Genomic DNA, 27,784 nt, shown 5'->3' on the forward strand with positions numbered 1-27,784 from the left:
GTCTCACACAAACACCCCTTATTCCCTGCTCCGTACAAGGACCCTGTTTGTGTCACAAGGGCTCTGCGTTTTTAAAGATGCATCCCAATCTCCGAGGCTTTCACTCCGAAAAAATGCCAGCCCACGAATAACCAGCAACAGTGTTTTGTAAAATCCCAGATCTCCTTTCCATAACCAGGTAGTGTCTCTGTGAAGTGAGGAACTGCTGCCCCCTGGTGGTAAAGGAAGCAGTTGCAGGAGAAACCTATGTAGATTATTTTAAAACTGGGACTTCTGGCTTATTCTACTGGAGGGGGCAGACAGCAGACAGGAGAAATCCATTGCTGTTCAAATAACCCATCTCCACCCTAAAGTGCTATTTTTTGTCCAGGCGTAAATACAAGATCAGCACGACTTATCAATAGGTTCATATTGCATGCATGTCTAATGGAAAAATCAAACAAAGCGTGAAAGCTCTCTGTTTCTCACAACTCTAATAGTTCTTGTGAATAAAACTGGAGGGGAGATTTCACATTTGGACTGAAAAACCTGGAATAAAAACATGGGACCAGGTGAGATTACCTTAGTGGCTAAACAGGCCTGTTGGATGCTATCTTTTTAATAATCGGTTCTGTTTAGCCCCCTCCCAATCTGACTGCTTCTTGAAGGTATTTCTAGAGCTGGCAGCTTTTTCTTTTTAAAAAATGGGAGCTCGTGGCTAACAAAAGCCTAACAGGCAGATATTACATCCGTGAGTTTTTTCTCCACCGCTTGGTCCCACCGTGGGAGCCAGCTTGTCAACTCAGGTTGATAAATTGCTACTGGGGGTTCCATCTTCCCGTAAAGTTTGACCGGCATCAGTGAGGATTTGGGACTTATTGATTTTTTTAACAGCAAGCGCTTCCAGCCTTTCCAGACCTGGGTCCCACTGACCTGCGAGCATATGACAGAAAGTCAGGGTCCTATGTCAAAAAAAGGAAAGATCACTGAGAAGAAGAAGAAGAAGAAGTTTTCATACCCTCCTCTTCCATGCTTTAAGGACTCTCAAAGCAGATTACAACTGCCTTCCCTTCCTCTCCCCACAACCAGCAATTGGTGAGACAGGAGGGGCTGAGATAATTCTAAGAGAACTGTGACTGACCCAAAGTCACCCTGCAGGTTTCACGTGGAGAGTCAACCCCAGTTCTGCAGAGCATAATCTGCTGCTCTTAACCACTACACCGCACGGCCTCTCTGTGACTTTACTGGCATTGAGGCCAGGACTATGAGCAACAGACTTGGGACTGGAAACACAAGCCAAGCACCAGGAAGTGAGGAAAAAGTCAAGTGTAACAACATGGGAGGGATCCACTCCATTCCTGAGTCACTTTGCCATCCTGCTGCTCTTTTAGCACATAGGCAAAGAAAGGCAAGGGAGATGGTACCCTGGTGGTCTACAGATACACACCACCAGCAGGGGCTCCCCAAAGACAGGAAACAGAATGGGAGATCTCTGTGGGCTACTAAAACTCATCAAGCATTTGTTAAAGACCCAGTTTGGTGGACCTGTTGAAATGCTGGAAACGCAGCTGCATCTCTCCAGCCCCGACCACTTAAGTGTGGGGGATTTGGCCACTAGGAGCCACTAGTCATGAAAGGCCAACATCCAAAATATGCATCTTCTAGCCACCAATACCCATCTTCTTTAGCTATTTCAATTAAGCCTCAGATAGATCCAGACAGCTGGCAGAATGGTTATGCTATGTAGTCAGCCTATTAATTAAATTACATTTTAAAATTACATTTTAAAAATATAGCGACAAGCGGATTCTCACCCATTTTTGCAGAAACACATTCCACGTAATGATGCGGGCTGCTCCCACTGCATCCCCATGCCCCCTCATCCTGGCATGAAGCCAAGAGGAGACTGGGGTCCTCAACTTTCACAGTGACCGGGGCACAGTGGCAGTGGGCAGGGCTGGCACTGAGCTCTGCTCACACCGCCACCACCACCCATCTTCTGCCCCCACCCCCGTGGCAGACTCCTTCATCCCAGCCTGAAGACCAGAGAAGGAGAGCAGGGCGCTTGACCTCAGGTAGAGGCTGGGTGCAGGTGAAGGATAGATGAGTACAGCAGTTGTGGGTGGCAGAGGCTGCACAGCAAGCAGGGCTCAGCACCAGCCCTGACCAGCTGCCACCTCCACCACCTGTCTTCCATCCTGCTCAGCTGCCACCACCTCAGCTGCTCACCCCATGGCTGGCTCCTTTCACATCTACTGGCATGCTCCTTCTTTCCCCTGCCTGTCTGTCACAGACGGGGGTGGGACAAATGGATGTTATGTCTGTTATCATTTCCAATACAGGAAGCATGTCAGTAGATGTGTTTCCATATCAATGGTGGATGAATATTAATCCAGCATGTATTTATTTGTGATATTAATAAACCTGATTCCTTTGTTGGTAAGAAGTCTGGGAAATGTTTGATGCAAATTTATGCAGAGGCCCCTGAGGGAATGGGGGAAGTTTATGGCTAAACACATTATGGGCCTAAGCATATATGACAATAGCTGTATAAGCCAAATATCGTAAATTAAATTGGTCATCTCCAGTTTATGATAGTATTTAAATAACATGAGAAGGTAGAGGGGCTAGAGGGTTTTTTACTGTGTAACCTGCCATGAGCTAGCTTGTCAGGAGTGGTGGGGAACAAATTGAATGAATGAATGAATGAATGAATGAATGAATAGATAAATAGATAAATAGATAAATAGATAAATAGACAAATAGAAATGTGGGTTCAGATTTCCCCTTCTGCCAAGAAACTCACTATGGGCTTTTGTGCATTTTCATCTTCCTTGCTTGTAAATGCCTGTTTCTTTGGGATGGGGGAATTTCTGTTCTGCACATGTTTTGTTCCCTGTATAGATTGATTCCATATTACAGCAGTTTATAACCAGCATATGGGTTTTATGCCACAGCTAAACCTGTGTAATACTGGATTAACCACCAGAGGGAGCAAAGCACAAACAGAAATAAACCCTGAAGAAACAGAAACTTACAAGTGAGGAAACTGAGGAAGTGGGAAAGCCTTAAGTCAGGAGTGGCCCGGATGTCCGTGGACCACATCTGCAGAGCCACAGTTTGACCACTCCTGCCCTAAGTGAATGTGGTCAAGTGGGACTCTCTCCCCTTCATCTTCTTCACAGGGATGTCATAAGGACCAAAGAGAATAAAATAAAAATGTGTTCAGTTCATTATGTTTCCTAAAGGGTATCGCATGACCAAAAGAAAAACTACCTGTACAATATCCCTGCGTTTTAGAGGGTCCAAAAGAATCCAAGATGGGATGCCTGCAAATCTCTTTTTCTTTTTCTCCAGTCCAAGTCTTGATTTGTGTCATCCTGAGTGGGCCTGTAAACATCCCAAAGCATGGGGGGGGGGGGGGAGGAGATGGCTGTTGGAGCCCTTGCAGGCTGTCAGTGGCCTTCCAGAGGGAAAGAAGACAGCAGAGAAGGGCAATCCAAATGGCACAGCTAGATGGCAGGATTAAAAAGAAGAAGAAAGAATCCTGCACACTCCTCTGCATCTGATGGAGGGCCTTTGACAAGGCAACTTAGGGGATTGCATTCAGAAAGTTCTCCACCTTTCAAACTTCAGCAGAGAGTCCCAGGGGCGAGGGGGAGACCCCTTGAACACACTGGAAGAAGGACATCTCTTCCCGGATGTCTCCCTTTCTCTGTGATGGCTGCAGAACTGTGATCATTTATTTTCCCATCTGCTGTCTGGCTGTGTGGATTGCCCTTCTCCCCACCGAGCTGTTTGATCGATGATGAATAGCCGGAAAACTTTTCTTCTGTCTCCCAGCTTTGTGACATTCCTTCCCTTCTCTGTGCCAGGCCCTTCTGCTTTAATTACTTTGGGAATCTCCCTCAAGAACCTGACTGATTTGAAAAAAGAAACCCACACAGCAAATTTCATATTAGCCAATCTGGTTCCAGAATGGGGAGGGGACCTAATTTTCCCTTCCTCTTTCTTGATACTGATGTCATTTTTTGGAGCAAGACACTACTCAGAGAATTGTAAGAAGAAGTGCTGGATTTTTTGTACCCCACTCTTTACTACCTGAAGGAGTCTCCAGAGCAGCTTATGATCACTTTCCCTTCCTCTCCCCACAACAGACGCCTTGTATGGTAGGTGGGGCTGAGAGAGCTCTGAGAGACCTGTGACTGGCCCAAAGTCACACAGCAGGCTTCATGGGGAGGAATAGTGGCGAATCCAAGTTGCTCTCTAGATTAGGGGCCACTGCTATTAACCACAACACCAAGCTGGCTCTCCATAAGCAGATATTCCAAAATTCTACAGGCCTTCAATCATCAGTTCCTCTAACCAGGGGTAGTCAAACTGTGACCCTTCAGATGTCCATGGAATACAATTCCTACAAGCCCCTGCCAGTGTTCTCTGGAAGGGGCTCATGGGAATTGTAGTCCATGGACATCTGGAGGGCCGCTGTTTGACTACCCCTGCTCTAAGTAATCTGAGCTTCTAACAGATTCCCCCTCCCTACTACATGATAAACTGGCCTCTGAAAAATCATGCAATAAACAGTGGCAAATGAGGGGTGGGGGCAGAGATTGTCATCATGAGGTATGAGCAGAACTCAATAATTCTTCAGATTTGCTATGATGTGCTGTGTGCTCTTTTAAGATTCAGGCCCCTTCCCCAAGTGTCACCGTTTCCATTCAAAACAATTTTGCAAGAAACTAAGAACTCCAAAAGGGAGTCTGCATTTAAATGATTTAAGTCTGTTGTGCAAATGATCCTATGAAAGGGATCAAATGTAATTCCTCCTTGTAAATTGCATCAGGAAAAAAAAATAACGTAAGAAAATCCCTGAACAATTTCATTCTACAAACAGCTGGTGCAATGAGGCACAAAACGTAACAAAAGAATTTGGATTCTCTGGTGGGAGACTACAAACAAGGTTACATCACTATTGCTGAAAGGACAAACTCTTTAACCTGAAATTCAGGGCTGATACCTAGAATTAAAATAGTTTTATGAAACAAGATGGCAATTAGGTTATTTTGGGGGCAGGAACTAACTCTTTATGGGTTTTTAAAAAATGATTCTCTAATTTCTTTATGATTTTGATGATTAAGTTAAGTGTCATGGAAAGCAATCAGGGTGATGAGAACTTTCTAAAAAAAATTCTCTCCCCTAAGCAAGTTGTTAAACTTCCCAATTGGGTCTTTTCTTCACGGTCAAGCAAGAAACTATCCAGAAGTCCCATCTCACAACTTATAGGCCCTTCTGCATGCCAAGAAGATGCTCTACCACTATGCCACAGCCACTCCCCATGGTCGGGGAGGGGTGCTGAGTTTAAGAATGAACCCATAGAACTCCTAGAGTAGGACATATCCTATTTTTCCAGACTTACTTGGCAAATCCATTTGCTTGATCTGCCTACTCGTGAAGTAGGCCCAGCTTCCAGCCTCGTAGCAGCAATGCAACATGGAGCATGGTGATGCACTGGCAATGCAAGGCACTGCTGTGTCCTACTAATGACCATGGCACCACGCCTCTTCTGGTATGGAGACACAAACTCAACTAATGAGGACTGGGATGGGGTGACTATACAATCTACAGATCATGTTCTAGGCTTGTAGAATTTATGGGGAGCTAACTGCTCTCCCAGGGAGAGTACAAGCAGTTCCATGCTGTTCTTCCCCTTGGAAAAAATAGTCCCAGTGGCTGTTCCTAGAAAATATCATGATGAGAGAGTTTGGGCCCCCTGTCTTCTAAAGGTTGCATTCTGCCATCCAGCCTTGAAGAGTGAATTGACTGAGATAACCTGTAAGGCACAGCTTGTTCAGGCAGGGAAACTGGAGTTTGCAGGAGTTGACGCAGAGCATCCCACAGATAGAGATGAGTACAAACTTGAAAAAATCATTATGTGTTGGTTTGTGGTTTGTGGATGGACCATGGACTGACCTGGGAGGTCCACTTGTGAGTTGAATCAGGAACACGGGAGGAAAGGGGAGAGAGATCTTAGGAAATAATGATAATTACTAACCTTGAGGAAAGGTCAGTGGAAGCAGCAAAACAGATAGAGAAGACTCAATGAAGTGAGTGCATTGGAGGAATCCAAGACACATGCATACACTGCTGGTAAGCAGAGTGCTTTCGATATAGAAAAAACATGCCCTCTGGTGGGTATGATGTGTTTGCCAGAAAAGCAATAACGATCGGCTTTCCTGTGGTGGACAATGATATGTGAGAGGTTTCATCACTCTCCAGGTACCTTTCAGGAAGAGCTAATGGTTTAGATTAATAGAATTAAGTGTTTCTTATATAAGGTAAAGGAGCACAAGGAAATGAGACTGGGTGCTGATGGGATTAGTCCAAGGGTGAGTCAATTGGTTCTTGAGAGACCCATTGTCCTAAATGATTCATCTCTCTGGGGAGGGAACACTAGACAGTCACACTTCTAAACTAAATGTCCAGGCTTGTTTCTGACTGGCATCTATTTTGTGTCATTTTGGAACAGGCAGGAACTTGCACTATGCTTTCTGAGATGAAATTTTAAGAAAGGTATTTATGGTTATTCTTGCTATTCTGCCCTTAGTGAGCCGTCTGACTGCTGACATCATCACCATGGTAACCACCTGGAAAAGACTGAATTGGCCATAGTGACATGGTAATAGGTTTTACTTCCCTTTCTCCACAGCTAGCTTGCTCTGCTCTGGGCATCCTAGCCATCTCAATCTCTCACCTGAGCTACTATGACTCATGCTGAGGAAAGAGCAAGATATGATACTGCAACAATTATATATCCATATATGCCAGTGGGTGGTGCTGTTCCACATCTGGGTGTTTGGGCTGGTTCTATTTGGGGTTGATTATTTTTAAGTAGCAATAGTTTTTAAGATCTCTGCTGGAACCCCCTTGGAAACTTTTTATTAAAATGTCTTCTTTCTTGAAGCAAGGCTTTTGCAATACTATTGTATGTGTATGTCTGATGGGATGGTACGCAGAGCATAGTCATGTGGGTCTTTTGGTTGATCGTGTTTGCTGCAAATTGCTAACTGATTACCAGTGCTTTGAATGATACAGATGTGCACCCTTCCACTTTGATCAGCTACATTGGAAGGTCTCTTCCTTTGATGAAAGTAGGTCTCCCTTTGGTGGAAGAACCAATGAAGCTGGAAGAAGGCTCCATTGAGCTGGAGGGAGGATTCAGGTTTTTCCAAACTGACTGTTTGAATGCAAACCATAATGAGAACATTCATTGGTTCTCCTTGCTATCAGTAACATTTGCTGTTTTAAAGACTACCTTGTTCATTTTAGCAAGCTCATTTTGCTAACCTCCAGGTGGGTCCTGCAGATCTCCTGGAATTACAACTCCAGACGACGGAGATCAATTGCCCTGAGAAAAATGGCTGCTTCGGACAGTGGACTCCATGACAGTAAATCCCTCTGTGGTCTTTCTCTTCTCCAAATCCCCACCTTCAAATCTCCTGCAATTTCATAACCGAGACCTAGCAATCCTAGAGGAGAGAGAGGTTCTGCCTCTGAACCATCAAACTATTTATCTTTTTTGCTTTTTAGAGCGTTCGAGCTCACAGTTCTGAGAAACAGCACAGAGGGTTAATTGTCCTGGCCCCATTGACTCTTACCTGCAATCTCTGCCTGAAGAGCACAGGCTGCAAAATGCCATGTTGCTTAAGTAGTCCAGGCACATTTTCTTCAAGAACCATAACCATTTTAATGTTCCTGGCAAACAAAGAGACAATTACCCTTGCAGTCACTGAAGGTGTTGATGTGCACCAAGGGGGAAAATAATACTAAGGCAAAACATCAGTGCAACATTTCTGCTGAAGACATTATTTTACCATGCAGACAGCCTAAGTGAACAAAGGAATCATTACTGTAAGCTTTCTAATGTTGTGCTAAAACCAGAATATAACTTAAACATGGAGCCCCCTGTATACCACATTGGTCAGACCACATCTGGAGTACTGTGCCCAGTTCTGGAGGCCTTACTTCAAAAAGGATGTGAACAAAATTGAGGTGGTTTCAGAGGAGAGCAACAAAGATGATCCAGGACCTGGGGACCACATTCTCCGAGGAAAGGCTAAGGGACTTGGGAATGTTCAGCCTGGAGAAGAGGAGGTTGGGAGGGGACATGATTGCTGTCTTTAAGTATTTGAAAGGTTGTCACTTGGAGGAGAACAGGGAGCAATTCCTGTTGGCAGCAGAGGAGAACGCCCACAGTAATGGCTTTAAACCATATGTAGAATGGCACTGGCTAGATATCAGGGGGGAAATATTCACAGTCAGAGTAGTTCAGCAGTGGAATTTGCTGCCTAAAGAGCTCCCCATCATGGGTGGTCTTCAAGCAGCAGCTGGACAGATATTTATCCTGGATGCTTTAGGCTGATCCTGCATTAAGCAGTGGGTTGGACTAGATGGCCTGGGTGGCCCCTTCCAACTCTATGATTCTATGACTTCTTTATATTTATTACATGTTTAGCCCACCCTTCCTCAGAATAGCATACATTATTCTCCTCCATTTTCTCTTCACAACAATCGTGTTGGGTAGGTGACAAGTTTACTTATCTACTTACATGTTTCATTATAGTCTAGCTTTTTTGCTGGGGCTCAAAGCCAGATAAAGGTGGAGGAAGCCATCAAGTTGCAACCAACTTATGGTCATGAGATGGGAGCAAGGGGGTTTGCCATTGCCTTCTCTGCGTCGTAACCCTAGTCTTCCTTGGAGGTTGCCCATCCAAATGGCTCAGCCTTGCTTAGCTTCTGAGTTTTGACAAGATTATACCCTGTGTAGGTTCCTCCCCTCTGCAAATTCTGCCCTCCCCAGGCTCCATCTCCAAATCTCCAGGGGTTTTCCAACCCAGAGTTGGCAACCCTATATTTTGAATGCCTTGCTACATTTTTGTCTGTAAATGCCTGGAAATCTATTGTCAAGGTAGTGGGCATATTTTGCCTCCCCCCCCCCAGTTGCCATCATGTTCCCAGCTATAGTGTATAACTGGGAATTCTTCAGTTAATGGGCAGGATAAAGGGGTACGCTCAAGAGAGACCAGTGAAGTAGAAGCCGAACTGGTTCCCTGACCCTGTGACCTGCTGCCAATGAGCATTAAGCCATCTCCCATCTGCACAGCTCTACTTCTTCATTTGCATAACCCCGCCTTTCGTTCCCCGCCACTAAAGTGGACGGAAACTTGGGAGCCGTTTTGCAGAAGCAATAGATTTCACAGAGTCTTTTTTTATGGTTGTTCATTACTTGATGCTCGTACGAAGGAGGGAAAGAATTCTCTTACGTATCTCTCTCTTCCTCTCCCGTTAGATCCATTGAAGTCTCTTCAAGCTTTGCCGTTCATTTCAAATGCTGCAAAACCAGTACTTAATGCGCTGATTGCTGGGGAGTACTTTGTGAGGCTTCTTCAGAGAACTGGATTGTCAGTACAATTAAAAAGGAGGAGAGGGAACGGAGAATACTAAAGCGCTTTTCCTTGAGGTAGAGCCCAGAGTGGACTGACAAGTAATTACATCGTCTTTGCAAATAAGATATCAAAGGGAGAGGTAACATCAATTATTTTGTCTCTTCTGATCCTCAATTCCAGCCCACTCCTGTTTCTCGAGGACACACAAACACAAATTAAGCTTGGCGGGTCTTTGATCGTAGGTGAAACAAGAACAAGTCACAGCTCCGAACGCCTGCAGGATCCCATCCGGCTGGTTGATAATTGTTGCAAAGGTACTTCCCACCCTCTCTTACTATGGAGACGGAGTCCAAACCAGAAAGCAATTAGGGCATGCTCATTCATGCAAACATCTCTTATGTTCTCAGAAAGAAACATCAAATCACCAGAAGGACACCCGGGATGTGCTTCTGAAGCCCAGCAGTTACCAAAATGCTGAATCGGCTCTAATTTATCAAGCAGGGAAGCATTCTAGCAGTTCTCTAATGTGTTTCCAGTGCGAACTTGTACATAATTCATGGCCAAATATGTTTAACATTAACAATAAATTCATGTAGGATGGAGATGCCAATCCACGGATAGAATACTGCCTGACTGCTATTCCTTCCAAAGGTCAAACATGACCAAATATTCCATGAAGGCTAGAACCCTACTAGAAAAAAATGTTAGAAACCTAATATTGAAACTGCCATCTCTTTGAAAGTGGGGGATAGGAGTACAAGGCCATGTACGAGGTGAGTAGGAATGTTTAACCCCCCAGAAAAGGTTAAAAAGAAGAAATAATACAAAAAAAAACCCTACTCATTGAATCTATGAAAACCTATTCATAATAGTACAAGATAGGAAAAAGAAAAGAAAAAGAGTTTAAAAATTGAAGAAATAGTAACAAAACTAATTAAGAAGTTTGATGAAGGTTGTAGAATGTACCCCTCCGTTAAAAATGGTGTGTACAAGCCTGAGGGAGCCTTGGTGTAGGAAAGAACACTGGACGCTAATCTGGAGAGCTGGATTTGATTCTCCCCACTCCTCCTCCGAAGAGCCTCTTGTGGCGCAGAGTGGTAAGGCAGCAGACATGCAGTCTGAACGCTCTGCCCATGAGACTGGGAGTTCAATCCCAGCAACCGGCTCAAACTCAGCCTTCCATCCTTCCGAGGTCAGTAAAATGAGTACCCAGCTTGCTGGGGGGTAAATGGCAATGACTGAGGAAGGCACTGGCAAACCACCCCGTATTGAGTCTGCCATGAAAACGCTAGAGGGTGTCACCCCAAGGGTTAGACATGACTCGGTGCTTGCACAGGGGATACCTTTACCTTTACCTTACTCCTCCTCTTCCACATGCTCTTTTGGGCAGGAGATGGAGCAGCAGGTAAACTAAGGCAAGAAGTCACATTCTCCCAGTCACTGCTTCTTGTCCCCCTATTTACTGGAGCAGATGCATGCTCTGGGAAAGCATCTTCCACCTCCTTTCTGTCTCTCCATCTGTGGAAGGGAGGGAAAAGCCATGCTGCGTCTTCCTCATTCTGATCATGTCACTGCCTTTTTCCCTGTCCAACATCACTTTTGCTAGGCAGCAGTGGGGCAGCAGTCCAACTTCTCTCTTCCAGCTAGAGATGGGCAATTTGACACGGATAAGCCGAAAAGTTTTCGTAATAGCTCATCCCCTATATTTAAATGGTCCAAATCAGAGGTGGGTATCTAAATGCATCTCCTCCGCCCCCCTCCCCCAAGAAGGTTGAGGGAAAATGGTATGCTGAACAATTGATAATGACAGGCACACAACCTGCTCCTTTTAAATCCTCCCTAAACTGCAAAGCAGCTGATAATGGCTGACCACTCCCACCACAGCTCTCTAAACTGGTGATTTAAAGGGAGTGGGTAGTGGCCTTGTCATTATCAGCTGTTAGGTGTGCTGCTCTCTCCCTTTAAAAGCTCATCCTACCTCCGCTGGCAGTGTTTCCTGTGAAGGTGGAGGGAGAATTTAAAGTGAGTAAGAAGTCACCTAACAGCTGATAATGACAAGCACACTACCCACTCTCTTTAAATTCCTCTTCCAGCAGGCTTAGGGATGACGCCATGGCTGTTTGAAAATGATATGGGCCTTGCTCCTTCACCCTATTTTAGACCATCCCCAGTCTAGTTAGTCCAGCGGAGGACATTTAAGACAGTTTGGGGAGGATACTGTATTTAAGTGTGTTTGCTTGCGGGCATGGGTGGTATGGGTGCCACCGGCTCACCTTTGGTGCTCTCTGGCAGCCATCATTGCTGGGGCTCCCCCTCAGTGTGACACTACACTGGGAAGTCAGGGGCGCCGGCAGGAAAGCAAGTGGAGCAGGGGCTCAGGCAGTGACATCCCTCGGCAAAGGACTACCCCCCCCCCCGGGCCTCAGTAAAATTGTCAAGCATTGACCGGTCCCCGGTGATAAAAAGGTTGGGGACCACTGCCATACAGTACCACAAAATCCCCTAAATTATACCACTGTGTGTGTGTGTGAAGGGGTTCAAAATGGAAGTTGGGGAGAGTCCTCCTACCCTGTGCCTGACATTTCCATCTCTGAACAAAGAGGAAAGAAAAAAATGTTTTAATTAAAAAAAAAAAGCTGCGAGAGCCAGTTTGGTGTAGTGGTTAGGAGCACAGACTTCTAATCTGGCGAGCCAGGTTTGATTCCCCACTCCTCCCCCACATGCAGCCAGCTGGGTGACCTTGGGCTCGCTACAGCACTGATAAAGTTGTTCTGACCAAAGAATAATATTAGGGCTCTCTCAGCCTCACCCACCTCACAGGATGTCTGTTGTGGGGAGAGGAAAGGGAAGGCGACTATAAGCCGCTTTGAGACTCCTTCAGGTAGAGAAAAGCGGCATATAAGAACCAACTCTTCTTCTTCTTCAGTAATATGAGGGCTCTCAGGTAGAGAAAAGCAACATATAAGAACCAACTCTTCTTCTCTTTAAAAAATTCTACCCTTATTTGGGCAGGTTCTCCCCCCCCCCCCAATGTGACCAGCTATAAGCCTGAAGGTGGTAGGAGGAAGAGTGGCCCTGGCCATTTAAACTTTTGCACCCATGGCTCCTCTCACTTCTGGGGATCAAGGAGGCCTGGCCTGCTGACATCACTATCTGGTACCTTGAGTACCGCCAAGGTCAAAAGGCTGGAAACCCCTGCTCCACCCACTACACCACACTATTGGCCCAAGGAGATCCTCGGCATATCTGTGAGTGAATGCAGCCTTTTACGACAGGTTTCCTTGGGGTTATGCCACCCAGGGAGTCAGCAGACCCACGAATACTGCCTCTCCAGCAAGAAGATTTGCCTTGTAAACATAGCTGTCCCATGCACGGCTAGCATGTGGAATGATTTGCTTAGAAGCCCGACGAAAGAAGTTGACAGTATTCTTGATCCAGTCCCTTAATAGAAAGATCAAACCTCACTCCTTGCATGACTAGGTAACAGAGGAGCACTTTACTCCCCGCGTGGAAAAGGAGTGCCTTTGCATTGTGTGAACCTGAATCTGTCCAATTATGCCTTGAAGATTGCATTGTGGAGATTGCCTGGGATTTGGCTTTAATACTGTCATTTCTTTAAGGCATCTCGCTTGATGATAACGTTCCTTTGCAGCTTATTCTTTTCTGAATGCTCACCGCAATCTTTAAAGGCTATTGCTCGCATCTGGGCGCATGGCGAACGTAAGGCCTGAACCACCCTGTCATAGCAAAGGAACAAAATTCTGTGCATTGTTCCCAAAGGAACTGCTGACAGACAGATTGGCCTGCTTGGCTGATAGATGCTGGTGGCAACTGAACACACGACGTACCACTGCCACAGTGGTTGTACATCCCTGCCTTCTAAACCGGAATCGTCAGGTAAACTCATGCTTGCAAGTTAAAGCAGAAACCAAAAACGAAGCCTTCCCCCCCCCCCCCAAAGTTTCAAGGACATTGTTGAAAAGCAACACTACCTGCTTCATGGCAATATATTTAGCAGGATGTAGTATAATTACAAAGTTATCTCAGTTTTTATTATCGGTTCACCTCCTACAACCTGCCCCTGATTCCACCTGACCTTTTCCCTCCAACTTAAATGAAATACTTTTGTTGTTTTTGAACTTTCAAAACCATGTCATGTGCCATTACAGAATAGAATATGAGCAGGTGATTTTATCTTTTCCAGCCTCAAAATAGGTAATAATGTGACAGTGTGGGGCAGCCATAGACCAGCAAATAAATAAAAAATAGGTATAGCAGCAGCTCAGCAAGAAAGAAAGAAGAAACAAAAGGCAAAATCCTGTATCGGAGAGAAGAAAAAGGGTGAAATCTATGCTAATGTCATTAATTGGGGATGTAGAAAGGTATAGTATAGCTCTATGTCACCAGGTTTTGGAAGCTAAGAACTTGGATGAAAGACCGTCAAGGGTGACTTTAAACAGGAAGGCAATGGCAAACCACCTCTTCTTAATCAAAACTCTGTTGGTTACCCTAAAGCAGCTACAGTTTTATGACACTTTACACACACACACACAAGGGCAATAACTAAATACTAGAAGTCTCAGAATGAGACTAAGCCTGCCTGAGACAACATCCTACCAGGAAGGTGGTCCGTAAGTCTACCAAATGGCAGCCCTGAAAGCACCTGGAGGCTGGACTCTTGTTCCACTCTTGTCCTGGACCAATTCTGCACTGGAGGCTTTGCGACGGGCTGCAGGGTGGCGTTTGAACCAGGGCAGGTTGCTCCGCCTCTTCCTGCTCTCACATGGGGGATCCTTTGGCCTGGTGTACCTCATCCACCCTGGATTTGTGCTCCCGCATAGGAGCTGGAACAGCAACTCATGTGCAGCAACTCACTGCTAATTTCCCATTTAAGAGAAGTTCCCAAATCAGTTGGGGCACTGGAACATTCATATTGTTTCTTTATTTGACTTGTCCTTCATTTCTAAGTTGCGAATTGAGTATCAATGACAAAAGTGTGTGGAGCTGGGCCAGGGCTAATTAGCGTTGCCATCTCCAGCTTGGAAAACTCCTGGTGACTTGGGGGTGATGCTAGGGAAGGAGAAGAAACTCAGCAAGGATTTGCTGCTCTAGAGCATGCCCTTCAAAGTTGTTTGTTGGAGGGGCATGGATCTCTGTAGGATGGAGACGTATTTGTAATTCCATGAGAACTCCAAGCCCAACCTGGAGGATGACAACCCCAGGATCAATATAGCAGTATAACTGCTATGCTCATAGAGTTAGATTCCCAAACTTCTGTTTCTTCCTTCCTTCCTTCTGTTTCTGGGAACTTTTCAGAAGATCCGCGTCAGGTGAATTGACAGTGAGTGATGAAAACTTGTCTGCAGCTTGAATTTGTTTTAGAACCGCATTCCCCATAATGATGAACCTCCTGATTATCTCCTTGCCAGTGGAGTAATCTGTGTTCAATCCACATTATTCGCTCTCTGAGCTGAAAAACAATAACAGAGGCCTCAATCCCGAGAGATTTCGTCAAAAGGCAGTTTACTAGTTAGGTCTACCTCTGTTTGTTTCAAATGCAAATTCTCCATCAAAAAACAAGAGTTGGCACTTTCCCCTCTCTTCGCCTCCCTTCCCCCTGATTCTCAGATCTGATTTTGTTGGTAGGCTGCCTGGAAGAAGTCAGAGGGAGGCTTTCATGTTAAGCTGTTGCTGCAGTAAACAATCTCCCTGCTTCTTTCCGATAATGCTTGAAGACCTTGGCTCCGGTGAGCACGCTTATCTTTCCATTGCATGTAATTGTGTGTGTTTGTGTGCCTAATGCATCTCGAATAACCGCAATTACCTAGAGTGTTAGCGTTATCATCCAGACTTTGGGCCAGCAGCTCCGCTCTCTCCTGCATTTTCAATGAATCAGGAGCTGACAAACAGGTCCAGAGATTAGAGGAATCCATGCAGCAATGCAGAATAGACAAAAGCATGAGAATATAAGAACTGTCCTTCTGGATCAGACCAATATTCCATCCTCTCTCACACAGTGGTCAACCAGTTCCACTGGATGACCAACCACAGGGCCTATAGGGTGAGGTGTTCTGCTGATGTTGCCTCCTGACTCTGAGATTCAAAGGCCTCATGGCTCTGAATGGGAAGGTCTCAGTCCCCATGGCTTGTAGGCACTGATAGACCTGTCCTCCAGGCATCTGTCTAATCCTCTGTTTATTCTTTTGACTATCACTACATCTTCTGGAAGTGAATCCCACCTTTAATCACTGTCTGTGTAAATTAGTACTTCCTTCCGTCCATCCTGACCCTACTGTCCATCAGCTTCTCTAAGTACCTTCAATCTCTGTATTTAGGGAGAAAGAGAAAAATCCCTCTTTGTTTATCCCATGCATAATTTTCGAAACCACAATCATGTTCCTCCTTAGTCTTCTCTTTTCTAAACTGAGGAGTCCCAGACTCTTCAGCCATTCCTCATACGGCAGGTGCTCCAGTCCCCTAATCACCTTGGCTGCCCTCCTGCTGTACTTTTTCCAGTTATGGAATGTCCTTTCTGAGATAAGGTGATCAGAACTGTACACAGTATTCTACAGCATGGATTGCATTGGCAGCAGAGAATCATTTAAAAATATATACCTGTTTGAATACCTATACCTGTATAAATTCCTTCAGTTCACAAACTCATGTACCATTTTCCAACACTTGTGTTGAGTCTTTCTCTCTACTTTGAAAGGAATAAGAATGGGAAACCAGTAGTCCATCAATGACAAATTGTTTCGCGTAACAGCCTACCAAACTGATCACAGGAGGGTCAACAAAACTGATCACAGAAATTGTCTCTCTCTGATGTCACCTGCCAACACTGGTATTTGGTTGTGTCCATTTAGGCTTTGTGGGTAGTAACCACTGATGGACCAACATCCATGAATCTGCTCAGGCCCCTCTTAAAGCCATTTATGCTCTTATCCAGCATTACATGGGAATTGACAATGAAGTCTACCATTTATTACTAGGGCTTACTACTCTGCCCAACCAAATGCAAAACCTTCCTCTAGGGCAGGGGTCCCCAACCCCCGGTATGCGGCCCGGTACCGGACCGCAAAGGCCATCATACCGGGCCACCAGCAGCCGCGCCTGCCTCCCCCCCTGCAGCAAGAGGGGGGGAAAGAGGCCGGCGCGGCAGCTGGTGCGGTAGCTGGCGCGGCAGCCGGCGTGCCAGCGACGCAAACGCGCACGCGCAGAACTGCCGCGCATGCATGTTTGCTCCCCCTGGTGGCCAAAACGCTCATGTGCGGCAACTCTGCGCATGTGTGTTAGCGCCACCTGGTAGCCAAAACGCATGTGCGCAGCAATTGGGCATGCGCGTTTATGAGCAACTGTGGCAGCCAGGCCGCTGGCTCTCCCCCACCCCCGGAGGTGGTCCCCGACCAGAAGAAGGTTGGGGACCAGTACTCTAGGGTAGCGATCCCCAACCTGTGAGCCGCGGACCACATGTGGTCCTTCAACTAATTGGAGGTGGGCCCTGAAGGACGCCTTCTCCCCCCCCCCCCCCACGGCCCTTTACTTCATCCCCTCCAGCCCTTTACAACACACTTCATTGTTGTGGCGTGTCTGTATCTTATTTTGAAGGGATGTTTAAACATTACCATAGTGACCAGAGAGCGTTAGGGCAGTGGTTGAGAGTAGAGGAGTAAACTACCCCCCCCACCGGGCCTCAGTAAAACCCGTTGAGTGGTCCCCGGTGATAAAAAGGTTGGGGACCACTGCTCTAGGGCAAAGATATTTGGTAGGAAAGGATCTTCCTCCCGGGGTGGCCAAGCTATGGCTCTCCAGATATCCATGGACTATGATTCTCATGATCCCCCTGCCAGCATGAGAGCCATAGTTTGTCCACCCCTGCTTCAGAGTGCTCCATGAGTTGGAGGAAAGCCCCATGCTGAGCTGAATGATAGAATCCAACCCCATTTAAATGATGGCCTAAGCCAAGGAACTTCATGATATGAAGACACCATATCATATATTGTATGGTTGTGCCTACTCAAGACAAAGGAGGTCAAGAGAACCCCTCTAGTCCAAGTTTCCTGAGAAAGGACATGATTTCCCCATCAGCAAGAAGGATGTTGTGTCACTGTATCCTTCTCTCTATTGAAATCCACAGAAACTCCAGGACCCGCTCTATCTTAACTCTAAAAAACCTTTAAATGAATGGCTGGCACATAATTATTCAAGACTGTGAAAACCAAGGATGACTGTGAAGAGCTCCAATGTTTTGCTAGGAGTGTCACTTGTATGATTATCTAGCCACTGGATAGAAAGTATGAGTGTGTGCTTGACACGGGGCTCTTGGGAGCAGAGTCTTTCCTTGAGGCTAGGGTTGCTCACCTGGAGAAGCTGAGAGAGAGGGGGGTGGCTTGGGTATGAGACCTTCAGGGAGCCACTAGATCAGTTCCATTCCTGCCCTTGACAGCTCTTCTGCACTTGTAGAGAGTGAGAGTCTTGAGGCCAGATGGTGTCAGTCTGTGAACAAGGGGTGGAATCCTAGAGAGGAGAGCTCTTTCTTGTGTGAAGAACTAATACCCTCTTGTATCAATAACTCTCCGGAGTGATTTCTTTCTTTCTTTCTTTCTTTCTTTCTTTCTTTCTTTCTTTCTTTCTTTCTTTCTTTCTTTCTTTCTTTCTTGCAATGGATGATTGTCCTAGATGGAAAAATTGGTTAAATGACAATAAGCACACTAGGAATAAATGGATAGTTCTCACAATGGGGGGAAGTATGCAGTGAGCCAATACTATTTCAGATGTTCACAAATTATCTTGTACCAGAGGTAAGCAGTGCATGAAGGATGGAAGGGAAGACCTTGGTTTCTATGCCCTGCTAGTTGGGCCTCCAGAACAGCTGGTTAGCTACTGTGTGAAACAGAATGCTAGATTAGACAGATCCAGCAGAGCTCTTTTTACATTTATGCAGGGCAAGAATATAACAGAGCTATTCAAAGGATACAATCAGCCAGACAGGGACATTTAAATCCTTGCAGGTATTGTTATATTTCTGCTTCCAGGTGGCTTGCTATAAAATCATTAAAAATAATAGTGCATTGTATTCTATTTATTGTATATTGCCAGAGGCCTTTACAAAATGAGAGTTAGTCAATAAAAGTATAACACAGAGAATTTCTCAGCATAACATAAGAAACCAGTAAAAACAAAACAAAAATGTGTTGAAATAAGATCAGCATTTCAGATTGGTGGCTTTCATTAAAATGACCTTAGCTTGGATCTTTCTGGCAGCCAGAGCAAAAAGAGCCATCCTATATGACAGGGGTAGTCAGCCTGTAGTCCTCCAGATGTCCATGGACTACAATTCCCATGAGTCCCTGTCAGCGTTTGCTGGCAGGGGCTCACGGGAATGGTAATCCATGAACATCTGAAGGACCACAGGTTGACTACACCTGCCATATGAGACATAGGGGTCAGTATCTGATAACGGAGAGGTTGATTGATCAGAAACAGACGGAAGAGATGAACTGGGCATGATCTTGACAAGGAATTTGTCTCTTGGCTCTAAGTACAAGGAACAGGCCAGAAGAGAGTGGGGGAGATCTTCTGAAACTGAATTCTCTTGTATATAGTGGCGTTGAGCCAAAGGTGTTGGAGAGTTAGCAACCAGAAAGCATAGCAGATAGCATTGTTTCAAATAGTAAAAATGTTAATGCCATTCTAAGACTGTGTGCATTATATTTACTAAAATGCATGCTCTAGAATTATATTTTATACCATGGGAACATTCTCCAGGGAAAATTTAGCCTGGAGAAGAAGAGGCTGAAAGGGGACATGATGGCTCTCTTTAAGTATTTGAAAGGTTGTCACTTGGAGGAGGGCAGGGAGCTGTTCCTGTTAGTAGCAGAGGATAGGAACGGCAGTAATGGGTTGACATTATGTGGAGAATGTTATCTGCTAGATATGAGGGGGGAAAATTCACAGAGTTGTTCAATAGTGGAATTAACTGCCTAAGGAGGTGGTGAGCTTCCTTTCACTGGTGGTCTTTAAGCATCAGCTGGACAGATACTTCTCATGGATGCTGTAGGCTGATCCTGCATTCAGCAGGGGGCTGGCCCAGATGGCCTGTATGGCCCCTTCCAACTCTAGGATTCTATGGGGCTTATTTTGACTGCAAGATTATGGAGTGCTAAAATCACAAATATAATAAAAATAAAGCACTATGAAAGGAACAAAATAAAACAGGAGTTTGGTGGTACCTTAAAGACTCACTTAATCAGAGCTCACTTCATCAGATGGAAAGGAAATTTACATAAACATTATTAAAGCAAATTCATTCAAAAAATTATTTCTGGCTAAATACATCTCATTCAAGGAAGGACATAACTTGCTTCCTAAAAATGTGTTGAGATGCGACCTTGCAGGTCTCCCTTGCAAAGGGATTCTATAGGGGAAGGGGCACTACAAAAAGGCCCTGTTGCTCATAAAGAACAAAGACGGTGGTAGCCATTGTCTGTAGCATTGTCTGTACGCCAGAAATAGACTCCTGAGAACAAGAAGGAGGCTTCCTGGGAGCTACAGTAATGTCACCAAAGAAAGTCATACCAATGGGAGTAGAATTGGATTGGGTTAACGTGACAACCCAGTGCAAACAAAGCAAAGATAGCAAGAACACTGATAGGTCTCCACTGCAATAAGAATCGGTATTGAGAGGAGCTAAGAACCAGTTGGGATTATTATTAAATATTATGGGTCAGATCTTATGCACCACCAGAATAAAGCACAGGGAGATCATTTTTTTTTCTCGTGTCTTCTTCCCCTGTGAACTTGAAATGGGTAATGCTGGGAATCAGAGGAGCCACACGGACAAAAAGCCACGCAACGTGAGCAGCATGGAGGAGGAGAAAGTGAGATAAATCACCCATTCCACCATAAGCCCCCCAGTTCATGGTAGAAAGAACTTCCTCCTCTGCTGCCTTGATTCATGAGTTGGGATATCAAAACCGGCCTGGGGCAAGGACAGCCAAGTGGCCTTTGGGGTACCAGCAGTCCATGGGATCTGCTCAGCTCAGATGTGGGATGCGATCAGGACAGCAAGAAGTGTATGTTTGCCAGAGAAGAGAGCCTATGCCCATTGTCACTGTGGCCCAGACCCAAACCAAGTGGATCCAGAGTCCAGTCATTGTTCAGCCACTGAAGCACAAGCAAGTCCCCGTCTTTCAGCCTAAACCAGGAGTGGCCAAACTGCAGCCCTCCAGATGTTCATGGACTACAATTCTCATGAGCCCTTGCCACTCTATGGACATCTGGAGAGGCACTGTTTGGCCACCCATGGCCTAGTCTATTTAGCTGAGTGGTTCTGAGAATAAAAGACAAAGGAGGGTGGATTGGCCAGAGTCCCTGGACAAAGGGTGAGATTCAAAGACCATGTATTTCCTGATAGTGTGGTCACCTTTATGGTCTGTCAGAGCTTACCCGAAGCCAACCAGGTAACATTTTATGAGGGTCTGACCCCAAGCTGGGTACCAGGCACACCTCTCAGCACCTGTATTCCGTTGGCACACAGATACCTGAGTGTCATAACTCTAAGGGAGGGTGACACTGTGGCTAATGGGCTATGCTGGATTCAAATGAAACAGCACGATGAATGTGTTGAAAGGGAAAGCTATTCTCCTTGGTGCTGATAAGGGTTTGGTGATTTAAACACTCCTCTGAGAGCCAACGGCTGAGATCTTGAATTGCCTGTTTGGAAATAATGTTGGGGGGAAGCTTTGATTTACAACCGATCTGAAATTTGGCTCTGTATTCCCCCCCCTGAAGATGACAGAAACTCCATTTTATTTGTTATGATGAAATAACGGTTACAACTTTCTCCCTCCGCCCTCATCCGAGACTACCGGACTGTTCTCTGACTTTTATTATTCCCTTCATCATGTTCATCTCTTACCCACCAAGCAATTACAGCCAGCCTAAAAACACTGCTCATGTCAGAGTCGAATATTTATAGCGCTGATACCCTAACATTTTTCTTTTATCAACTACCCAACTGGCTCTGTGCCCTTCGCTCAGCAAAACTGTATCAAGCCTAGATGTGGTGGATCCCAGAGGCCCTATCCGTGCTGTGTCAAATCCTATTTTCCCAGGATTTCTTCTGTGTTACGGACCCTCGTTTCATCTCCCATCCCGTCACTGGTCGATGATTTGTACATTTCTTGTCTTGCCATTTGAGGAGAAGCTGTAGAAAGCCAAGCCACTGGAAATTATTTATTGTTTTCTCCGGATAATTTCACTCTAATGGAGCCAAGAGGAAGGACAGCTGTTCTGCATATTGATGCTAGTCTGTGAGGAGGAGAAGCTTTGTAGGTTGTAAGCCAAATAAGGGACAACTCCTCTACAGAGGAAGGTCAGGGGCTAGATTGTGCTTCAAAAATCTTGACCAGGCTTTCTCAACCAGGGTTTAGTGAATAACAACAGTGCCCACAAATGGCCATCATTCCGTGAGACAGTTAAGGCCAACTGTGCAGCAAATTTGTACAGGGTCCTCAGAGAAGCCCAAAAGGCATTAACTTGGACTGAAATATGATGACCTCTGATGGAAGAGATTTGCACTGGAAGAGAGAAGCAGAGAGGGGATAGCTGAAGAAAAGGACCGGGAAACGATCTGAACTCCATTGACTTCAGGAGGGCTTTTTGTCAGAAAGAATTTCTGAAATGTGTCGATGCATAATGAGCAGGGGAGAGAGAACAGGGAATTAGGCAAATAAATGCTTTTAAAAATAAATGTTAAAGACTTTGGTTTGCAGCTGGTACCCAAGAAAATGCCAGAGTGATATTTCTAATGGGAAAGTCTCAACAGATTAACAGTAATTAAAATGGAGCTAAATCCTCTCATCCACATATTTATCTAGTGAATAGCATACACGGAAACCATACTAAGTCCCAGGCCATGCAGAAACACGTGCCTTTATTTTCTCATTGCTTAATCATTGATTGTACTTCTGTCCTTGAGAAAAGAAGGGATGCCTTCACTGTCAAAATGAATGGCAACATTTTCCAAACTGGGAAGTCAAATTATACAGGCGTTCAGAATTCTCTGACCATTCTGTGAGTGGTATGGGAGGAAGTACCTACAACGCTGTTTTTAGTAACATAATGATGAAAAGTTATTTTTCTTACCGTCATGGTATAAGTCATGATTGGGAGTGCCAATTTTAGATTAAATGAAATGCAGCCAGCCCACTTAGTTTGCTGTATGGAAAGGGGCAAGAGGGCCACGAAGAACCAATGAATAGCCTGGAGAAATCTGAGCATGGGCTGGGTCTGACCAGAACCTAGATTTTTAGAAGAAGAAGAAGAAGAAGAAGAAGAAGAAGAAGAAGAAGAAGAAGAAGAAGAAGAAGAAGAAGAAGAAGAAGAAGAAGAAGAAGAAGAAGCGGCTTACAATCTCCTTCCCTTTCCTCACCCCACATCAGACATCCTGTGAGGTGGTGAGGCTGAGAAAGCCCTGATAATACTGCTTGGTCAAATCAGCTTTATCAGTGCTGTGGCGAGCCCAAGGTCACCGAGCTGGCTGCATGTGGGGGAGCATGGAATCAAACCTGGCTCACCAAATTAGAAGTTTGCACTCCTAACCACTACACCAAGCTGTCTCTTTACAGTTAGAACCTAGCATAAGCTTGCAGAGAGCCTTCCAGAATCTAAAAGTACAACTAATCATATATCCTCTCCCCCCCCAAAAAAATGCTTCATGACATCAGAAGATGAAAGAAACATGAAAATATATAAAAACAATAATCAGTAATACCAATAAAAAGTCAGCAGCACAACAAAACAACAGCATAAAAACAGAATCTGGAAAACTCTGCCCCGCAGTCCCATTGGTAGCTGGAGGGACCTGGCAATCCTACACCCCAAGGGTCACTTGATAATAGAGTTAAATGGATGTCTATGTACTTAGACTAGGGATTCCCAACCAGGGTTCTGGGGAACCCTGGGGTTATGCAAGATCTCCGCAGGGGTAATGTGGCCCTCCCAGAAGTTTGGATAGCTGCTGACATCACCAGACATCCCTGGAGCCCATTTCCCCTGTTGGTCTACAGATCTAGTATCTTTCTCCACCATAGAAATGGTAAATGGCCAGTTGTTTGATTGGCTGGTTCCCGCATCTTACTTCTGTGTACACTTCTCTGAAGGGGCACGTCACCATTTCCATGGTTCCTTGAAGCCTGAAGAATATATCAGGGGTTCCTTCATGGTCAAAAGGTTGGGAAAAAGCTGACTTAGACCATTAAAACTTGAGGAAGAACAACCAAGCAGAAAAGCCTTTAGACATTCTTTCTCAGTCCACTAATTTAAAAAAAAAATTGTTGAGAGAACAAGCATTGTATAATGTATTTGTTCCACACTATTTTAGCAGTTAAACTCTTGACAAGGGTACCAAAATTGCACTGATCATTTGCAGGCCCTTTTGCCTCCCAAGAGATAGAGGCCTCTTGCAACATTATTAAACTTTTTCCCTCCACTACGAGACTAGAGGGGGAAATAATAGTGCCCAGAATAAGTGAATTTGACATTGCATGGTTTGATTATCAAGGTCTATAGTTCCCTCGTACCCTGAGGTAAAAAATGTCTGTAGCTATTACAAATTGCTCCAAGCATGCTCTCAGCTAGATCATTATGGTACTTTAACATGCCTCACCCAGGATTTGAACTTCTGGAGGGCATAGTATGCCCATATCCATACCAACACAATAATAAAAAAAAACATTTTGCTATATTTCATCTCCCCTAAACCTCTATGCTTATGGCGTAGCTTTCCCATGGAGCTACATGACTGCTTGAATTTTGACAGCACAGATGATGTTTCTGCCATGAAAAAAACATGAAAGGAAAGAAAACCTGCATTGTAAAGGTATTTCCCCCCAATAAAGCATCTGACAGCTTGATATATGTTGAGGCTTCAATTTTGTCCCTCAGTGATATCATTTTTACTCTTTGCAAATAAAACTTTGTCTGAAAATATTAATTATGGATTGGCTAAAGGGGAGGGAGGGAGGGAGGGAGGGAGGAGAGCTATTCTGTTCCACAGAACTCAACAAGAGACATTTGGAAAGTCAATCCTCTGCTTCGCCCCATCCTCTCTGTGTGTATGTGTCTCTCTGTGTATTTCCCCCCACTGGAAACCTAGACAAGAAATAACTGGGCTGAGGCATTTATTGTCTTCTTACAGCATCAGCGCATGTTAACTGTTGGCAGCGCATGTTAACTGTTGGGTATGCAGAGAGAACAGAGAACCAGGCTTCCTGCTTCTCCCTCCCCATGTCTGGTAAGTTTCCCCAGTTTCTGAGAGGCCCAAAAAAGGGAGAGAGACTCCAGACTGGAGAATCTTCAGGCCCAACTAGGGACTGGAAACCCTAGATGGCACCCACAGACACCATGTTGGAGACCACTGTGTTAATTCACTAGGGTCAATCCAATCTTCAGAGGTGATTTGCCATCACCTACCTCTACACAGAGACCCTGGACTTTCTTGAGGTCTTCCCATCCAAGAACTAACTGGAGCCAGCCCTGCTTAGGTTCTGAGATCTGATGGGCTCCAACCACCCTGGGCTACAGTAGTCTAATTTGGATGTCTTACTAATATCAAGTGCCCTTGACAGATTTCTCCAAGGACAGCTGTAACTAGCAAAGCCCCCTTAGCCACTGCTAGCCTTGAACATATGCCTTTATATTCATCCCTTCTTCTCCACTCTTGGTAGCCTCTCTCTTTGGGGCAGAGAGGTCTTGACTGCTTGATTTGCTCTCTTTTAGAAATCAATTACTATTGTCTCACTTTATCAATTGTTGCCAGATGTCGCAAAGCTACACGACAGCAACAACATGAGGGATGAACACATAAATATGACTCAAATGGCGCAAAAGAAACCGTAACCATATCAAAAGTTGGCTTTTCGCCATGCCTTACTTATTCCGCATTACGTTCTTGGGTCCATCAAAGCACAAAGGAGTGAGAAGATGGGATCCCTTTGATGACCAATTGCTTGCTGGAATATAATGTTTTGACAGCCCAATGCACTCTGGGAAATGTCACCTCCTGTCAGAATTCTCACAACCGAGAAATCGTTTCTTTTTCACTGTCTCCAGTGGTTGCTATATTGATGTTATTAATATAAGCAGCTAGTAGAGTGTAGGGGGGAGGTAAGGTATACTGATCTGTCACCCAAGAATGTCTTTGTGCTGGGCAAATATCAATTAGTAGGCAGAAACATTTAAAATAATCCCCTCAAGGAGGTGATATTCTTCTGCGAGGGTATGCAAATCAAGAGATTTTTGGCTTTCCAAAATGTATCAATAATATACCCTTTGCCTTATTGTCCCCTACCCACTACCACCACCCCACCCTTCAATGCAGTGGGGAAGCTAAAAAGTTGTTATAATTTCACACAAGCTTCCAAAGTCGAGTGTCCTTATAAAAAGAGCAATTATGTACGCACTTTTAGCAGTGAGTGGCAAAAATAATTAAATGAGTAATTGCATCCCCACTTTGAAGCTGTCACACAATTAAACTTAATTAAACATTCTCTAGACTTCACTAACCCGCAAACAGCAGAAGGCTAGGGGAGGGGGGGCGTGGTGAGAAAAAGGGCATTTGGTAAAAGAGTAGAAGGGGAAACTTAAGTTCTCTCCATTAGTGTAAGAAGGAGGGGCGATGAGCCAGTTTGGTGTAGTGGTTAGGAGTGCGGACTTCTAATCTGGCATGCCAGGTTCGATTCTGCGTTCCCCCACATGCAACCAGCTGGGTGACCTTGGGCTCACCACGGCACTGATAAAACTGTTCTGACCGAGCAGTGATATCAGGGCTCTCTCAGCCTCACCCACCCCACAGGGTGTCTGTTTTGGGGAGAGGAATGGGAAGGCGACTGTAAGCCGCTTTGAGACTCCTTCAGGTAGGGAAAAGCGGCATATAAGAACCAACTCTTCTTCTTCTTCTTCTTCTTTTCAGGACATCAGTAGACAGGCTCTATCACAAGAAATAACAAGATTAGAGCCAGAAAAACCTGGGGAGAGAGAGAGAGGGAGAGGGAGTCTGAGATCAGTGACTAAATAAATTTTCTCCAAAATGTGCTGAAACCTGTATGGATGCTCCAAGGGTAGAATGAAACATTCCTGAATTCTCCTTTCCATGGTAGCCAACTGGGGAACAGGGGACCCCAAGGAATGGCATAATGAGGGTCCCCAAGAGGCAACCAAGCAATCCCACTGCCCTCGGGCAGGGTTAGTCAACCTGTGGTCCTCCAGATGTCCATGGACTACAATTCCCATGAGCCCCTGCCAGCAAACGCTGGCAGGGGCTCATGGGAATTGCAGTCCATAAACATCTGGAGGACCACAGGTTGACTACCCCTGCCCTATGGTGTGTTGAGAATGGGTTTGACCACAGTTGCATAGAATTGGGATAAGGTGGTCTTCTTTTGAAGGGGTCTTACTTTAAATTGTTAATGCATCTCCTCCAAAGTAAGGACTTTTGAGTGTAGTGGGACTTCGTGTCAAGTCTGCCACCTGTTTCTCACCAGGATACCCCCATCACATGTTTGCTGATCATTACCCACCACGAACCGGGCTACTGAGTGGTGGGGTATAAATTTAATAAATAATAATAATAAATAATAATGATGACCTGGCTGGGGTTGTCTTGGAGCCCTTGGATCCTCTTGGCATGTGATGGGCAGCAAAGGGCAGAAATGTTGCTATTACTGTTGATTCACACACACCCCACAACCACACACACACATACACATTGCTTTATTGTTCCCTACCTGCTGCAGGAGAGAGATTCATTTCTTTTTACATCTAAACCCAGGCCTTCCCCGGAAGTTCAGGACAGCTTACAAAAAAATGTCAAATATATATAAAGTGGCTTACCATCGCCTTCCTTTTCTCTCCCCACAATAGACACCCTGTGTGGTAGCTGGGACTCAGAGAGCTCTGACAGATAGATAGATATAAAAAGAAGAAGAAGAATTATGTTAAAAGTTGACTTATTTTTGGATCATTCAAGTTGATCAATTGAGTTAGAATTGCCAGTCCTATCAGTAAGCAGTCCTTGAACACAGATTCTGTTATATCTGTGGGTTCATGGAAGAAACACCAGGACTACTGGGCAGACAAACAGCTCTTTATTGTGATCCCAGCATGAGTACAAGTTGTAGCAGGTGACAAGACTAAGAAACCCCCCAGAAAACTTCATCATGTGTACATATAGACAATAGATCTTCCTGCCTAGGCACGCAATTGGCTAGATCATATTTGACTGCTTGGAACCAATTGGATCCAGCAGACTGGATTCTTGCTGTGTATTGGTCAGGTGGCTTGGATCCTGCCTTGGAACT

At 45.1% G+C, this 27,784-nt stretch overlaps 1 long non-coding RNA gene across 1 annotated transcript in view; it reads right to left on the bottom strand.

Annotated features, from left to right (window-relative positions):
• The window catches only part of LOC143842683 (uncharacterized), a 29,398-nt gene extending 1,946 nt beyond the window's left edge, over positions 1-27,452 (bottom strand). Inside the window, exons 1-3 of the long non-coding RNA XR_013233284.1 lie at positions 27,318-27,452; positions 17,784-18,097; positions 7,635-7,731 (exon numbers count right to left, since the gene is read on the bottom strand). This is a non-coding gene — a long non-coding RNA (uncharacterized LOC143842683). The remainder of the gene's footprint in view (positions 1-7,634; positions 7,732-17,783; positions 18,098-27,317) is intronic.
• Positions 27,453-27,784: the final 332 nt, after the last annotated feature.

This window comes from Paroedura picta, chromosome 8, assembly GCF_049243985.1.
Source record: "Paroedura picta isolate Pp20150507F chromosome 8, Ppicta_v3.0, whole genome shotgun sequence".
In the NCBI taxonomy this organism is placed as follows: Eukaryota; Metazoa; Chordata; class Lepidosauria; order Squamata; family Gekkonidae; genus Paroedura; species Paroedura picta.